The sequence below is a fragment of the Lissotriton vulgaris genome, chromosome 12 (assembly GCF_964263255.1).
Source record: "Lissotriton vulgaris chromosome 12, aLisVul1.2, whole genome shotgun sequence".
NCBI lineage: Eukaryota > Metazoa > Chordata > Amphibia > Caudata > Salamandridae > Lissotriton > Lissotriton vulgaris.
Window position 1 is genome coordinate 704155180 of NC_141700.1, and position 18119 is coordinate 704173298.

Below are 18119 nucleotides of genomic sequence, written 5' to 3' on the forward strand. Positions count from 1 at the left end.
AGGCCTCGAGGGCGCGGAGAACAGCCCGCCGGGTGTGCTGACCACTGACGGTTCACCGGACGCAGACGGAGGTGAGTCACACCAATCTGGCACCGCTGCGGGGAGAGGAGTCGCTGGGAGCTGCATCGGAGCTCCGCTGGGACAACGGGCTACAGTCGGCGTCCACCGCCTGGGCCTAACGAAACGGCTTGCTCTCTCTGCCCTGTCTCACTGCGCACCTTCCCGCCGATACCCCGAGGTCCATCCGGAACTCTGCTGCACCCGGGCATGACGGCTTGGGGACTGTCGGATGAGCACTAGAGGCCGTTGAGGGGGTCTGCATTGCGGATCCTACCGGGGAGTATCAAGCCCCCCCTCCCCCCCTCGCGCCCATTTCCCGCCCGGGTGCTCCTGCTGCCGGGGCCTCCTTGACCCTACCCCGGAGATCTGCTAACCGCCTATCAACGCGGGCTTGCTTGCCTGACCCCGGCCCTTGGGGACGGACTACGGAGGGGCTGATCATCGCGCCGGCTCCCCTGCTGCGGCGGCGGACAGATGGTGTGTCTGCACCCCTAATCCCGGAGGAGGCTGCAGCGGGTATCCCCGAGAGCGCACCTGCCACCTGGAGGACCACCCCGGACCAAGACGGGACTAGCGCTGCATATACACACTGCGGCCTGGGACACCACCGGCGATAGCGGGCCACAGTGAGCGGGGTCCCGCCGGCAGCTGCAGCTGGGCAATACCCACACTGGACTCGTCCTCCGCTACTATTCACTACCCTAGGGGCTCCTGCTGAGGCGGACTGCTGTACTGTCCCCCAGGTGGGGGTGACACGCCTTTGGGCACGAGGGCTACTGGATGAGCCGGCTTCCGGGACTGTTGGGGGCTTCGTATACCCTGTTGATCGGCCACGGCCGCTGTGGTCTCTGGGCAGCCATACTGGGAACGATCTGCGCAAAGGCTCTGATATAGGGGACTGGCGGGCTCACCCCTTATTGCAACCACTCGGCGCCAACAGCTAAGACACTATGGGCAAGAACGATGCCAAGCAACCCAAACTGTCCTTCGAACCTACGGCTTCGAAGAAACCAACACGTGGTACCACGGGCGCCGGGAGTTCCTCCGGACAACCAAGCGCTGAGACCCCTCCTGCGGTCATGACACCTGAGTTGCGCCTGATCATAGAGGAGATGCGACAGGGCTTTGCGACTGTCGTGGATAAGGTGGATCGGCTGTCCTCCAGGATGGACGGCGTTGTGCAAAAAGTGGAGGTGCACGAAGAACGGCTCTCAGAGGCGGAGCGACGCATCTCCACTGCTGAGGATACTGTCGCGACGCACGACACACGCCTCACCCGCATGGACAACATCCTCAGGGTTATAGCGGCGAAGAATGAGGAATTGGAGGCGAGAAGTAGGCGCAATAACATCCGCGTCACGGGGGTTCCGGAGTCCACCAATACGGGGCGCATGGAGGACTATGTCGAACGTATACTGCAAACGGCTGTGGGCAAGGAGGCCTTTTCGAGCCAATTCATAGTTGAAAGAGCGCACCGCTCCCTGGGCCCGACCCCCAAGCCGGGAGCACCGCCGCGGCCTATCATCGCCCGGTTACTTAACTACTGGGATAGGGACGTTGCCCTTCGAGCTGCCCGCACGCACCGGAATCTGTCCTGTGATGGTGTACAGTTTTCACTCTATCCGGATTTCACGCCCATGGTACAGGACCAGAGGAGAAAGTTTCTGGAAGTGAAAAAGAAATTGAGGGACTTGCAGATCGACTACGCACTTCTGTACCCGGCAAGGCTCCGGTTGACCCATCAGGGCAAACAACACTTCTTCACGAATCCACAGCACGCTGAGGATTATGTCAAAAGGCTTCGCACAGCAAGGAGGGACAGACGGAACGAGGGAGAAGATGACACGGAAGGGAATCCTGCTGAACAAGATGAATGAATCATAACGGCGCCCTCCTGATGTTTATGCCACTCGCACCCTATCGCGCTGCTGGCGTAGGGGCTGGGCACTGCTGGCTGTGACATCGGAATCTCCGCCCTGGCTGCTCCGAGGTGGCAATTTCCTTCACCATTTGCTTTGGGTGCCTGCCTTTCTGCGCCATGGAACCCCAGCGGACTACTGGCCGAGCTGGCGCGCACTACTCATTTGATTGGCTAGCGCTTGGGACGCACGCACTGATGATAATGCAGGTGACTTTGCGGGTGGCAGTGAGGGGGGGGACGGGGCCCTTGAAGTTATTGCTGTCTTCTACGATTAGAGGGCTGTGGGTTTGGCATTGATGGTCATTTGTCAAGGCTTGTCTCTGCAGGTCTACTATGAGCCAGGCACCACCCCTTCTTCTCTGACTTCCCCATATGGTATATGTGGGAGGGGAGGGGAGTGTTGGGGTGAGTGGACGTGTACCTCTGATGCCCCCAGGAGGGGATTCCCCACATGGTTTTACAATGGTTATTGAGTATGGGGATTGGGAGGGGGGGAGGGATCGTAATACTGGCAAGTTTGGGTTGCTTCAGTGGGATGGGGGAGGGCAAGGGGAGTGGGGTTTCTGTTATTGTGAACGGAGTGTGGAGGGATGTTCACTTGTTGGGGAGAGGCTTGTTGGGAGAATGAATGAGTGTGCGGATGGTAGTCATGGCATGTATGGTGTGACAGGACTTGCAGGATGTGTCAGCGTGATTGGTCAGGAATTCCGACGGTATTGTGCGATATGGTTTTTGGTACAGGATGCGGCACCACAGAGTGCCGGGACTCTTTGCATTTATTGGTTACAGGGATGTAATGGCTAGCACGGGGGATCATGCCTTGAATACTGTGTCTATAATGTCCTGGAATGTCAGGGGCCTTAATGACCCGCGGAAATGTAGGAATGTGCTGGGGTACTTAGATAGACACCAGGTGCAAATAGCTATGCTCCAGGAGACTCACCTTAATCCGCGATGCATCCCTCGGTTTGCCAACAGGTGGGCGACTGTGAGAGAGTTTTCCTCCTATTCCACCTATTCCAGGGGCACTGCCATTTTGATCAATAAACGACTGACGTTCCAGAGGCTGGGCGCCCGTACGGATAGCGAGGGGAGATACGTGATCCTCTGGGGGAGATTGGGCACTGATGTAGTGATGCTCATAAACTGTTACGCACCCAACATTGACACGCCTGGGTTTTTCTTGTCACTATGGGGACATGCACTTGAGGTCGAGGCCACACACGTAGTCTGGGGGGGGACTTTAATCTCTCCTTACACCCGGGGGCGGACAGGTCAGACGGTAGCGGGCAGTACAACACGAAGGCCAGAGAAGCGTTGCGGGGCATGCTGTCGGAAGCGGGATTGTTGGACAGCTGGAGACACTTACACCCGGTGGCTAGGGAGGGCACCCACTTCACCACGCATGCACGCTCGTGGGCCAGGATCGATTACTGTTTCATCTCACGGGGTCTGGCTGGGGGCGTTGCCAAGGCGCGACACCTGCCTCGCACGTACTCGGATCACTGTCCTGTGCTGACTGTCCTGGAGTTGCCTGGGTATGCAAGAGTACGCCCACCATGGCGGCTGTTCCCCTCAGCCCTCCTCGATCCGGTTTTTAAACAAGAACTTGGGGAGGAAATCGAGGCCTTCTTCCCTAGGAACAAGGGGTCTGTTGCTAAGGTCGAGACGATCTGGGAGGCTTTCAAGGTCACAGTGCGCGGTGTCACAATCTCTAAAAGCTGTGGCGTGTTACGGGAAATAGTGCGCACGCTGACGAGTATTGAAGCGGAACTCAAGGCGTTAGAGGCGGAGATGGTTGGAAACCCTTGCCCTGACCTAGCGATAGCATTCAGAGCCAAGTTATCCAAATTTGAAGAGGAGGCAGCCAGGGAAGCCAAATTCCGTGGCAAGTACTGGACGGCTCGACGCTATTGCGAGGGAGATAGGCCGGGAAAAGTGCTGGCGGCACTCACTAGGCACCAGCGCTTTGCTACGCACATACTGGAAATCTCTGATGGGGAAGGCAGAACCTGTCAGGACGCTAGGGGAATACAGGACACCTTCCTGCAGCTGTATAAACGGCTGTATACCACACAACAGACTGGAGAGGTTGACCTCGGTGGGTTCCTCGATGACATTGCACTGTGCTGGCTGAGTGATAGTGATAGGGCTTTCCTGGGATGTCCTTTCGAGATAGATGAAATCCGAGAAGCGATCATGTCACTAAGTAACGGCAAAGCCTCAGGGCTGGACGGCCTACCAGCCGAATTTTATAAATGCTACATAGACATAATGGCACCAGTGCTGAAGGAGGTGTTTGAGGAGTCGTTGGAGGAGGGGATACTACCGGGCTCTATGAGGGAGGTAGCGATCACTTCACTGCTTAAGCCGGGGAAAGACCCGAAGGATACCGATGCCTACAGGCCCTTATCCCGGCTAAACTGCGATGCAAAGATACTAGCGAAGGTGCTCGCGACTAGGTTATCCCTACTTATGACTACCCTGGTGCTGCCGGATCAATCCGGGTTTGTCCCGGGTAGGGCTACGTCCCATAACCTCCGCACCCTGTTCTCCCTCATACCTACCATCTCCCCGGACCTGCCAGTCGCTGCTGTGTTTCTGGACGCCACCAAGGCGTTTGATTCGGTGGAATGGGGCTATCTCCTTGCCATATTAGGTAGGATGGGCTTCCCCCGGATCTTCATTGCCTGGGTGACATTGCTTTATACCTCTCCGGTCGCTAGGGTCATCGTCAACGGAGTGCTGTCATCGCAGATGCCAATCACGAGAGGGACTCGACAGGGCTGCCCCTTGTCACCCCTGCTTTTTGCCCTGGCTATCGAACCCCTGGCTTGCAGGATCCGGCAGTTGCATAAGGCCAGCGCCTTTAATTGCAACCAGAGACAGATTGGCATATCCCTCTATGCGGACGACGTTACCTTGTATGTGCGGCGCCCGCAAGAGCACCTCAACCCCCTGTTGCGAGAATTTGTATTATTTGGTGGCGTCTCTGGCGTGCACATCAATTGGAAGAAGTCGCAGTTCTTCCCCCTCACGCCCTCGGTAGCCCATTTCCCGCTTGATTACCCGCTGGAGTGGTGTAGTACGGACTTGAAATACTTGGGTATTGTTGTGTCACTCAATAAGGAGGACACGGTCCGACTAAACTATGGGGTGGCCATCTCCAAATTAGCCGATTCTGTAACTCGCTGGTTGGCCCTCCCGCTGTCGATGGCGGGTAGAGCCTCCCTGATAAAAATGGTCATCCTCCCATGCTTCCTATACCTCTTTCAAAATATACCTTATTACCCGGGAGCCTACTTCTTTAAGAGGCTTCGGTCTGAACTGCTTCGCTTATTCTGGGGCGGGAAGCAACCGCGTCTCAGCTGGAAAGTATTGACACAACCGTATGACAGGGGCGGATTTGACGTGCCCGACTTGGAGGTGTATTACCTCAGCGCTCAGGCTCAACATGCTTATTATTGGATTAACCCCACCCCCTTTATGCCTCAGGTTGCAGCGGAGGATTGGATAGTTCACCCGCTGCCGCTTAAGGGCATGCTGCTGGGCTTGATTGGAGACGTTGAGACGCCTGCCACCACAGTCACCTGTACCATGGACGCTTGGCGAAGGGTGACTAGATTACTGGAAGCCCCCATGCTCTACTCACCGATGATGCCCCTTTCATATCATCCGAAGTTATCGCTCCTAACGGAAAATGGATTTCGTTCCATGTGCAACCGCATCCAACTTCATACCTGGGGGGACTTGTTTCAGGAGAAGCAGTTCCGCACTAAGGAACAGTTCTTTGGTGCTACTCCCCCGACGCCAATGGAGGTGTTTTACTACATCAGGCTCCGTCAGGGTATGAAGGAGATAATTCCTGGCTACCCGGAGGAACCGGGCACGGTCCTGCCACTACACGTTATGCTTGTGTCGGACGGCAGACACTTGGTGTCGAAACTATATTCGGCCATTCGAGAGCAGCGCCCCCCTGTTCCGTCCAAGGCGCGTACAGCCTGGGACTCTGACCTCCCCGCTGCACTCACTGATGAGCAGTGGAGATACTGCTGCTCGGTCACTGCAAGAGTTTCCTCTAGTTGTAGACTGAAAATTATCCACTATAAATTTGTGCAGCGGTATTATTATACCCCAGTTCGGAAACTGCGATTTCGACTATCGGAAGACGACAGATGTGCGAGGTGCCGTGCAGAGGGCGCAGGTTTCCTCCATTTGGCCTGGGAATGTGGAGTAATACGGGAATACTGGGAGCAGGTTCATGCTGCGCTTCAGGTGATGATCGATGGCCCTCTTGCCCTTTAGCCACTGGTGATGCTGCTGGGATATACCAAACATGTTCCCAAATCGGATCGCAAGTTTGTCGATCTCGCACTCCTTCTTGCTAAACGGAGAATTGCATGCAGGTGGGGAAGAGGGAGGGCGCCTAAGTTTAAGGAATGGTTGCATGACCTCAAGTATTGCCAAGACCAGCACAGTGTTTATGCGGACCTGATGCCTGCCCGCTGCAGACCCAGTGACTTCTGGTCCCCCTTGCAGGTTTACTGGCTCTCCCAGGCTGCAGGCAGCGACTCCTCTGGTGATGACGAGCCGATACCTGGCCCATGAGCGTATAAGTGCACACTACACTGTACTCACCGTATTGCATTCCGCGCGATAGATTAGACCCTGGTCGGCTGAGCTACGCCTTTTATTGCCCTCCCGTGGATAGCTCGGTGGGATGCGAAGCAGGGCCACACACGCTAGGCACACACTTAACACATTGATACTCCAGGCGCTGGGGGTTGGGTCGTTGGTTGGGGACTGGGTCGCTGCGGGCTAGGGACACTGCGGACTCCTCTCTCCCTTGCCGAGGGGATGCCTAACTATGTGGGTGGGGAGGCCCCCCCCCTCTACTACTTGCTCATATGGGATGGCGGGGGGTTGGACATGGGCTCTGTGGCTTCTGACTCCGGGACATTGTTGAAATTTGCTGCTGTTCTCCCTTACCAGGTGTAGATGATGTTTGTCCGCTAAATGTACCATAATCGATACTGTACAGGATTTTTATTGCTGTTACTGTCATGACTCTGTGATGCACAATGTTAATAAAAACAAAGGTTAAAAAAAAATGTTAAAATCCCTGCAGCATATCACAGGTTCTGGCCATAATGCTAATTCTCTATCCACAAATTCAAATACCTCAGGTTCATCGTCATTTGGGCCATACAATGAGATAAGTGTGCATCTTCCTGCAGATGTTTCGAGCTCAAGCATTACCCATCTCCCATCACCGTCCTCCTTTTTCTTTTTAACTTTTGTGCTACCTTTCCTTGCCAACACTGCAACTCCCTTACATCTTTCTTCCTGACCTGTGTAGGCAAGAACCTCAAAACCCATTTGCTCCAGCAGGTACTTATCCTTAACAGCTACATGTGTTTCCTGTAAACAAATTATATCGATTTTCCAGAAACGTAGTAATGCACCCAGCTTTTGCCTTTTTTCCCTGTTATTTAGGCCACAGATATTCATCGTGATTATCCTAGTTTCCATGTAACATATTTTTCTTTTTCCAACATTTCAATTGTCCACGCCCAATGCTTCCCGCATTTTCTCTCTTCGTAATGACTTTTACAAAACTGTACTGTATTACTGCTCCAACCAACACCCGTGTTCCCCCCCCCCGCCACCCTCCCCTTTTGTAGCCCCCCTCCCAGACTGCTGTCCCACCCCCCCTATGACAGGCAAATAGGTCACTCCAGACCTATGCGTGTCCACTGTGCATTGCAGCGTCGCCCCCTCTCCTTCCCTTCCAAAAAAGAAACTACTACTCCTGACAAATCCTACCACCCAGGCAATTGAGTGGCTTCACCACTTTCTCTTTACCACTAGGGGTGGGCGGCCAGCTACGCTCCGTGCACGGAGTGTGCGTAGTGCCGCCTACTCCGCATTTTGCGGAGCGGGCGTAGCCAGGCGGCACTACGCACGCTCCGCAGACGGAGCGTAGCTGGCCGGTAAGGTAAGTGCGTTTTAAATTATTTGACTCCTTTAATTTAAAGTATTTAGGGAGGACGGGAGGGAGGCGGGTGGCGGGGCTGGCGGCCAGTGGTGTTTGCGTAGTGGGCTACGCGGAGTGCGGAGGTGGGCGTAGTTTCTCGCCCACTTCGCGTAGCTCCGCGAAGCCCCACTCCGCCCACTCCGCCCACTCCGCCCAGGGTTATTTACCACTCTTTACATTTTTATCTTCTTTACCTTTTTCCCCCACTTTACTAATACACCCCCTTGATTACTACCTTCTAGCTCCCCCTTTCTCTTTTAGCTCTTCTAGATATTCTCCAGCCTTAATCTCTGAGAAAAACATTCTGACTCTACCACCTACAATGACTTTTAATTTTGCTGGGAACATCAAATATGCCTCAGCGCCTTGACTCTGAAATGCTGATATCAATTGCCTGAGTCTCCACCACCTCTCCACAGTAACATGGCAGAAGTCAGGTCTTGCGAAGAATGTGATTCCATCCACCGTCTTCTTAGAGTCAGGTCTGGCTTTCTCCATCAGATCTTGTCTAGCCAAGAAGTTTCCAAAGAATACTAGCATAGCCCTTGGCAATGCACCCTCGTCTCTTCTTTTCTTTGCCGTGAGCGGAAACCTGTGAGCTCTCTGCACCTCGTGTTCCCATTGCCATGGCGCCTCTGGAAAGGCACCTTTCAACAGCTTAATAACGAAGCCTCTGGGGTCTTGTCCCTCTGCCCCTTCCTCTATTCCAAGGAGTCTGGCGTTATTGCACCTCTGGCGATTCTCCAAATCCTCCACCTTCCATTGTAGGTCCTCCACTATCTTCATCTGCTCCTCTCTACTTGCCTGCCAGTCAGTAACTTCCTCCTCTATTCTGCCCGTCCTTTCTTCAACACCTATGACTCTTTCTTCCACTTCCTCACATTTTTTGTTTATTTTCCTGATAGATGCTTGGATTTTTTTGGTGTCATGCCTGGCCCTCCTACTTTCAGTTCTAGCTTCAGTTTGTATTTGCTTTAATGTTGCAAATATCATATCCAGCTTCCCATCCTCACTTTGAGTGTCTTGCCCGTCTTCCTTATAAAAATTGGAGGTAGCAGAATAGTCCCATACCAGCTTTTTGTGAGTGTTCTTAAACGAGCTTATAGGAGAGCCTGATTTTCTGACTGTCAGCTTGCGATTTTTTTGTGTTCCTCTCTCCTGTGTCGCCGGAGCTAGAGCATGAATCTACTGATTCTCTTTCATCTTCGCTACTTGTTATCGTCGAATCTGATTCTTCGGGGACTGAGAAAAATCTATCCCCCTCTGCACCCTCAGCACCCTCTGCACCCTCTGTGAAATCAGTGTCTAACTGTTCCTTTTGCCCTCGCCGTGGTCTGGGGCTCATAGCAATGTCCTTTTGTGTATCTTTCCCAGATTGTGCTTGCTCCTCTAAGATCTCAGCCTCCACCTCCTGAAGCGCTTCTAACATTGGGTCTGTGCTCAATGCCTCCGTCATTCCAACCCCACCAGCAGAATCTCTCACCTCTTTTTCCGCGTCTGTGTGCTCCGTATCTCTCTCAGCGGTAATTGACCAGCTTGCCGCTTGGTGTTCCACGGGAAGCGTGGGCTCTGTTTGTGCTGGTTGCCTGGTTACGCCTCCGCTTGTGTCCTCGAGGACGCTGCTCCCAGGACTGGCTGCCGGCAGGATTACTGTGTTTGACAATGCCGCTGTGCCTGCTCCTGAAGCCGCTGAAACAACTGTGCCTGCTCCTAAAGCCCCCGGGGGTGCTTTGACGCTGAATACTTCTATCATAGAGGGCTGACGGAAGGTGAGGTCGCCTTTCTTTTTCTCCGTTGTAGCTCTTCCCGCATGGCTGTTGTTACCGCTGCGAGTATCTGTATTCAATTTAGGCTCCTTGTCTTTTTCGTCGGCTTTCTCGTTCTTCTCTATTTTCCGCTGCTGAGCCCTGGAAGCCGTCGATATCGTGGGTGTTGAGCGTTTGCTGGGGGGTGGCATTTTTGTTTTGGGTATAGTGCCGGTCCTTCCTGGATCCTTCTGACACGTTTCTTTAGATAATCCGAAATTCGAGGTCTGTTTATCTTTCCCTCGATTTGCCATCTCTGCCTCGATAGCCTTTAGAAATGCAATGAACAAAGCCTTCACTTTATCAGTAACCCGTTTCAGGCTGTAGGATCCGTCACTTTGTTCCTCGAATCTCAGCCAACAAAACCTCCGTAGCATACTGTCTTTCCGAAGCCGATCAGGTGCCTGGCCTATCCATAGGTTGGAGAGGGGTCTAGATGCGACTCGCACCTACAATGCTTCAGCGGCCATCTTGCCTCCCCTGTTTGGAGACATCCTGAGAGAAAAAAAGTTTATGGCCGGACCATATCAGATGCTTGTGTTGTTTAGCTAAGTGAAGTATAGTCATAAGGTCAGAGTAGAGGAGAAAATAGGCGATGATACCAAGATGTTTTGGGACCCAGACGGTGCGCTCGTTGAATATTGGCATCCACATGTTTCGGCAGGCCAAGTATCGGTAAAACTTGTGTCTTCAGGAATAAAAGGATGTCCGACCCTTCAGAATTTTCCGGAACACCATAAATACGAAGGTTGTTGCGTCTATCTCGATTTTCCAAATCCTCAGACGTCTTCTTGAGGACTTGAATCTCTTTGGTGAGGGTATCCACCTTGGCAACAACATCTTGTGCGTCACTGATTTTCTGTTCAACTTCGGTGACACTTTTATCAAGGTTGGACCACTTATCGTCGTCCAGCCTTTGCAATGTAGCGGTGGTGTCCGCTATAAAAGGGCGGATTAATTTGAGTTCCTCCCTTAAATCCTCAAGGGTAACGGGAAGAGAAGATTTGGAGGGAGATGGTGGGTCCTTCTTGAGGCGTTTGCCCACAGGAACAGCGTCTTTGCGTGTAGCGGTAGCCACATTAGAGGCCTTAGAGGCGTATCTGTGCTCCATGATGTAAAGGCCTGAGAGAGGAACAGCTTGAGGTAAAGAAGGAGCGACGGAATATGGTGAAAGGCTGCAAAGTCCTCTGAAGAAAAACACTGAAACTGTGAAAAATGGAGACCACCGTCAAGGAGAGTCAAACTGGATATCAACAGAGCGCAAAAATTAAGAAATGATGCGTGCGGAGGAAGCAGAAAAGCAACTGCTCACAGACAAGTCAAAAGTTGAGGAGAGAAAAAACTGAAGCCGAGGTCCAGCAAGCCGAGGAGAAGCAAAAAGGACTCAGAACGACATATTAGATGTCAAATAATCGTGGAAGCACTGCAAAATTGAAGGAGCACAGCCAGGAGACAAGAAGCATCAGCAGGTAGAAAAATAGAATCATTGGAGAAAAAAAATCACCAAAAAACAATGAAGAAAAAAAAACAAAATGGCGGCCGTTTCCGAGGAGAAAGCATTCGTGCAAATTCTAGCCTCAAAAAACAAAGAAGGCGTACAGAAACATCCCAAGTTGTGGAGGGGCAGTTCCGACGCACAAATCAGCCGTTTTCGGCAAGAAATGCAGCCCAGAAGCGGTCCCTTCGTGTGAAAAGCGCCGCCGAAATCGCGGAGCTCAGGGGGGATCGGCCATCTTGTTTGCCGCGCCGCGCGCCCTCTTTTTTTCTCCGTTTCAACCCTGCCTTTGCTTCTCTGTCCGCCTTTAACAATTTATTTTTCCTTTGAATATCTACATTAAATGGTCTCTATCTATGTAACTCTCTCCAGACTGCCAACTGCTAGTTATTTCTATCTCACTCCCCACACAACCACACACACAAACACACACACACAACCACACACAACCACACATACACACAACCACACACACAAACACACACACAGCCACACACACACACACACAAAACCACACACACACACACAACCACACACAACCACTCACACAACCACACACACACAACCACACACACAACCACACACACAAACACAACACACACAACCATAACCACGAACACAACCACACACACACAACCACAAACACACACACAACCACACACACAACCACACATACAGCCACACACACACAACCACATACACACAACCACACACACACAACAACAACCACACACACAACCACAACCACACACACAACCACATATACAACCACACATACAACCACACACACAACCACACTACACAACCACACACATGACCACACACACACACAACCATACACACAACCACACACTCAGCCACACCGTCAGTGCACACTTTCACCAGGCACAGACACCATCAGTCGTCAGTGCACGCTTTCAATGGGCACAAACACCACCAGCCATCAGTGCACGCTTTCACTGGGCACAAACACCACCAGCCGTCAGTGCACACTTCCACCAGGCACACACCACCAGACGTCCGTGCACGCTTTCACCAGGCACACACACACCACCAGCCATCCGTGCATGCTTTCCCCAGGCACACACACACCACCAGACATCAGTGCACGCTTGTACCAGGCATACACACCACCCGCTGTAAGTGCACGCTTTCACCAGGCACATACCATCACCCATCAGTGCAGCTTTCACCAGGCACACACACCACCAGCCGTCAGTGCATGCTTCCACCAGGCACACACACCACCAGCCAGCAGTGCACACTTCCAACAGGCACACACAACACAAAAATAGAATACAATTTTTTCAAAGAAGCTATATCTGGATAATTTTTAACACCACTATTTTTGCACTACACTCTAAAAAAAACCCCAGCTCCACTGTAATCAGGTGTCGTAGCACACTCGGACGGCATTCGGCTGTCCGGGTGGGACCCCGATGATGAAGTATGTCACCAACCAGGTTGGTGAGTGAGGGGTCATTTAACAAAAGATAGTGGAGAAGTGTGGCTCACTGGTTAGAGGAGGCATACCCTGAAGCAGAGATCAGACCCGGGACCAGGGTTCAATATCCCAACGCGGCAGGGTCTTGAGCCCAATTGTCCACAGACTCGATAATTCTCGCTTCGGTGCCCACTCTAATCACGGGTTCACACTATGCAACTCTGGGCATTAAGCTTGCTTAATCTCCACAACGGCCCCCCGTGGCGGGATGCCTGGCTTTCACCTTGGGGATACCCAGTACTGGTTATCTCACAGGGAAATGCCAGGACGGGTTCACAATGCAAGCGCCGAGATGCCCCAGGGTAAGTCGAGCGCTATATAAGAACACACATACATAATTCTTTTCTTTTGTTTAGTTCTTTCTCCATTTTTCCTCCCTTTCCTTTTAAGACCATTTCTGTGATTTGGTCAAATGATGATGCTCTTTGTTTTGGTAGTACAGATTAAGGTCCAGGGTACCAGGAGTATCTCCTTCAACCCACGTGGATAACCCCTTACTCTCTCCTTTTGTTACTTTATACACACACAACACTAGCCATCAGTTCACAATTTATACAGGCACACACACCACCAGCCACCAGTGCACACATCAATTCTTAATGAATCCACAATTAACTATTGTAGCAATTGCAGTATGGCACACTTCACTAAACATATTCATCTAAAGCGCACCATGCCACCATTACTAAAAAAAATAAATACACATTTTCTTGGCCTACAATTTATAGACTTTTGTTGCAATTGGTGTTGCAAGATTTAGCAATGCCAATAAATCAAACGTAATTAATGCTAGACCTATTCCATTGCAAATGCTTGTTTTCTTCTTACAGTGATTCTGTTTTACCACTAAGAAGAATTTGTAGATTACCTACTAATTTTTAAGATTTTGTAATGTCATAATTTCTCTGTAATAGGGAACATGTGTAGTTGTTTTATTATAGTTTATGTTTATCCTATTTTATTACATTACCTTGAAGCATTTGTACATTACTTCCATTTTAAAATGTTTTTATATTTTCTTTGTTTCTCCGTAAGGGGGAAGATGTGCAGTGTTCTTATCCTTCTTCTCTTTCTCTTTACTTTGCCCTTGTTCTAGAATCCAGCTTGGATTCATTCCTGACTTCAACCTCTGATACAAACAGCTGTTTGCTGTGGGTTCTGATAGTTTGTATCTTATTTAGACTAACTAGCAGCCCGTCCCGACCTTGTCCGGGAGCAATCAGGCTTCAGGGCCCTCGCCCGCCCCGGCCCCCGCCCGCCCCCACATTGTCGGTGGGTCCCCCGGAGTAGCAGCCCGTCCCGGCCTTGGCTTCAGGGCCCTCGCCTGTCCCGACATTGTCTGCGGGTCCCCCGGAGCCTTACCTCATCCGCCGCACCTCCCCGCGCTCCTGAGTTCACAGGTCCGCCGCTCCTCGCCGCTCCTCCCCTCTCCTCCCCGCCTGTCCGCCGCTCCTCTACGCTCCTCTCAGCCTGTCCGCCGCTCCTCACCACTCCTCTCCGCCTGTCCGCCGCTCCTCCCTGCGCTCATGTCCGCCGTTCCTCCTCGCGCTTCTGGACGTCGCTCCTCCACGCGCTCCTGATGTCAGCAAGCACGTCGCGGCCGCGCTACTTCCATGGGACTATTTTTTTTCTCGTAAATTTTTTAAATAACGTATATTTTTTTTCTTTTTATAGCATATGTCCATCTGCACACCCTGCCAATTTCAACGATGTATCGGGTGTGTGGATTGGCGTTGTGGTTCCCGAGTTTACCCGCCTCAAAGGTTCAAAGTTCTTCCTTTATAATAGTAGTATAGATATAGATTTCCACGCCAGTATTCTTTGAAACCTTGCTTCCCCTAACTCTGTTTTCTTCCTCATTTAGTAGGAAATTTGTCTCTATTAGTTAAATAATCACTGCTAATGCCTGTTCCAGACTACAGACCATAAGTTTGAATCCTACCAAGGCCAACACAACCTTCCATCCTCCCGAGGACAGTCAACTGAGAACCATCAAATCTGTGAAAAGAAGAACTCATTGATAACAGCACTTTAAAATGACAAAATGGTGGTATGGATAGCTAAATAAAAATAAGTTGGCATTATTTTCTCTCCCACAATCTCCTGTAAGGGTTTGAGCAGATTCTCCAAGGGCCCTCAACTCAGTGCCATATATAATAATGCTTTGGGAATGAGCGACTGTCACTACCAGTGTGCCCAAAATTCTTCAATGGGTGGCCCCATGCAGCCCAAAGACTAATGACGATCTCAATATCGATATGGGAGACTCAGGTGTACCATATCACATTCTGCAGTGGGGGGCAATCATTTTACACTACGTCACTGGCTTTCCTCTCAGTGTAATTGTGTTGTGGGCTAATCTCCCATCACTGCTCAGTGGTCTGAGAAGATTAGTCCTTCCTGCTCAGTTGCAGCAGGGGGCGAGCAACAGCTGTGACTGCATGTTAGAGTCTGTGGTTTGCAGTATAACCCCCACACACAGAAAAGTGACAGGAAATAGCGGTAACACCTCTGCTGCTACAGACGGGCATTATGAAGATCACACAGTGCTATAGTGTACACCTGGACAGTGAATTTCGACCATGAACATGTTTTCTTCGCCCCGATTGCTGCTGGAAATAAAAATATCCGGGGAGCAAGTGGGACATAAATGTTCATACATTTAAACATGCGCACAGCTGTCTGAGGGTTACTAATGCATTAGGCCCTGGGCAGAACCAGTTAATTATAATCTGGGTTAATTGAACTATGTGGCGGGGACGATCATGCCTCAGAGTTGACTTCATTTGACGGCAAGAAAAGGCAAACTATGCAGCATAATGCATCACATTTAGTGATAGTATTACTTTGTTATTACAATTCTTAACACTGTCTGCACATCGGTTTTACTTCATTAATAAAAGTTTACCACCCTGATATAGCAATATTCAAGAGAAAGGTGACCAGTCAAACTTTGTGAGGGGCCTTTCATTGCACTGCAACTTGTAACCACACTTTTAGTCACTGTTGATCGGTGTGAGCTACAAACAAAACATTCTTTTTGTTAAAATCTTCAGATTATGCAGCAGTTGATGGATAATGTGGCAAATGTGGCAAACGACATGAAAATAGCATGAGTGCAGTGACCATGATTATAAGCACTTGCACAGGAAGACTCTCCTCAGACCCCCCCAAAACGCGAAAAGAGGTGTGCAGAGGGAGGCCTAGCTATGAATCTTACCCGAGTTTTGGAAAAAGAACAGCGAAGCACGTCTTTTCCTAGAAGCAAAACTCATGTGCTCTACTCCCATTCTTGTAGTGTTGGGTCAGGTAAGAGCAATGAGTGGTTAGATGACTGGATCTACAAATCATTAACATGTCCTACACATTTCTTCTTGCGCCATGAACACTGCATACATTCAAACGGAGCTCCCGGTCTCTGCAGGAACCAAGAACACATCATTAATAATTACGGCGCAGAGGCACAGCACTGATGTCAGCACGCATGTCGCGGCCGGCACTACATCCATGGGACTACTTTTTTTTTCTCGTAAATTTTTTAAATACCGTATATTTTTTTAATTTATATAGCCTATGTCCATTTGCACACCTTGACAATTTCGACGATGTATCGGGTGTGTGGATTGGCGCTGTGGTTCCCGAGTTTACCCGCCTCAAAGGTTCAAAGTTCTTCCTTTATAATAGTAGTATAGATAAACTAGTCTACAACTTAAGACTGCATTAATCGTCTCCTTACGCCGGTACACTTGCGTTGGGTGGATTAATGCTGGAAGACTAGCAATTCTCCTAACATCCTTCACAGGCCTATAATGCACGCAGACCTTTGGCGAGGGGGCTTATGCTTCGGTGTGAGCACCTATAACCCTCACCCTAGATCTTGGGAGTGTTTAACAGAGTTTCTTGCACAGCGGGTAATTTCTGCCTACTATTTGGACCAGGACATGGACCACCTGCAGGCAACCTGTAATCCCAAGAGTAACCCAGAGAGACACCGGCAGCCCAAATGATAGGACCTATGGCAACCAAGATGGTTGAGCACATGGACACCAGTGCTCTAAATACCAGTGCTGAAGGCATCCCCCCACTGGATGCCCTGAAACCCAGCCCCCCGCAGATGGCAGCAAGGAGGCAAGTAAGGCAGTCTCCACAGTAGCAGGTGTCAGTGCCGGAAGGCTGGCACCCAGAAGGCCCCAAGGCATCAGCAGGGGACACCTGAAAACACCACAGCTGTCAAACCAGCAAACAAAGGGAAGAGCAAAGAGGGGACCAGGCAAGGGGCCACCCGAAACCTTCAATTGGTATAACCTCACCCATAGACACGCCCAGATTATGCAGTGGGAGTTAAGAAATGAGAAGGGACCCAAGCTAGACTAAGACATATTCCTGAACAGGTCGTCAAGACAGCTAGGATACCAGGGCAGGAAGTGCTGAGCTCCCAAGCCTCAGCGTCAGGAAGGATTTTTCTCCTCAGTTTCGTCACCCAGCCCTCTACAGGAAGTACTGGGAGTTGTTCCAGGGGAAGAGGGAGGAAAAGCCATACTCTGACTTTGAGGTATCGGCAGGAGGGGAGCCAGCATCAATGGAGAAGAGGATCATGGTTGAGATGACCAATCCCCACATCCCAGACAAGGACATTGCATCACTCCTCCAGCATCATCAAGACAGAACCCACCAAAGTCCAAGAAAGAAGAGGGATTTGGAACACGACCTGGCAAGCAATTGTCAACCTCCACAAGGATCCAGCATCAAGGGACAGCCTGAGATACCCACCTGCGAGCTTCTACTTAGGAGCCGACGAGGGCAAGACCAAGTATCCAGGACAACCCTTCAAATGCCGAAAGTGCAAGGCCATGGGACACATGGGAAAAGACTGCCCGGAGAAGTTCTGCAGGATCTGCAAACAGACCAGACGCAAGGCAAGCGGATGCAGCGGAATCAAGATGTGCAGCTTCTGCGGAGGAGAAGGCCACACCTACTACCGATGTCCCAAGTCCGACTTGCCAAGACCTGCGCAAGACCAGACCAATGCTGTCCCCAGCAGCCAATGCCAAGTTAAACTCCCTCCTGAAGGATGCAGGGAAACAGACAGCCAATACAGCATAAGCATCCAGGAAGGGTCCGGCAACAAAGACCCCAATTTACCCGTGGACCGGGCCCAAAGACCACAGAGGACCCCAAGGGTGGACCTGTCACAATGGAGAATTAACAACCTCGACTGAGATGGAATAAGCCAAGGAAGTCCTCCAACCCAAGGAAGCCCCCGAGGAAGGATCACCACAAGTAGTCCTGCTAACAGA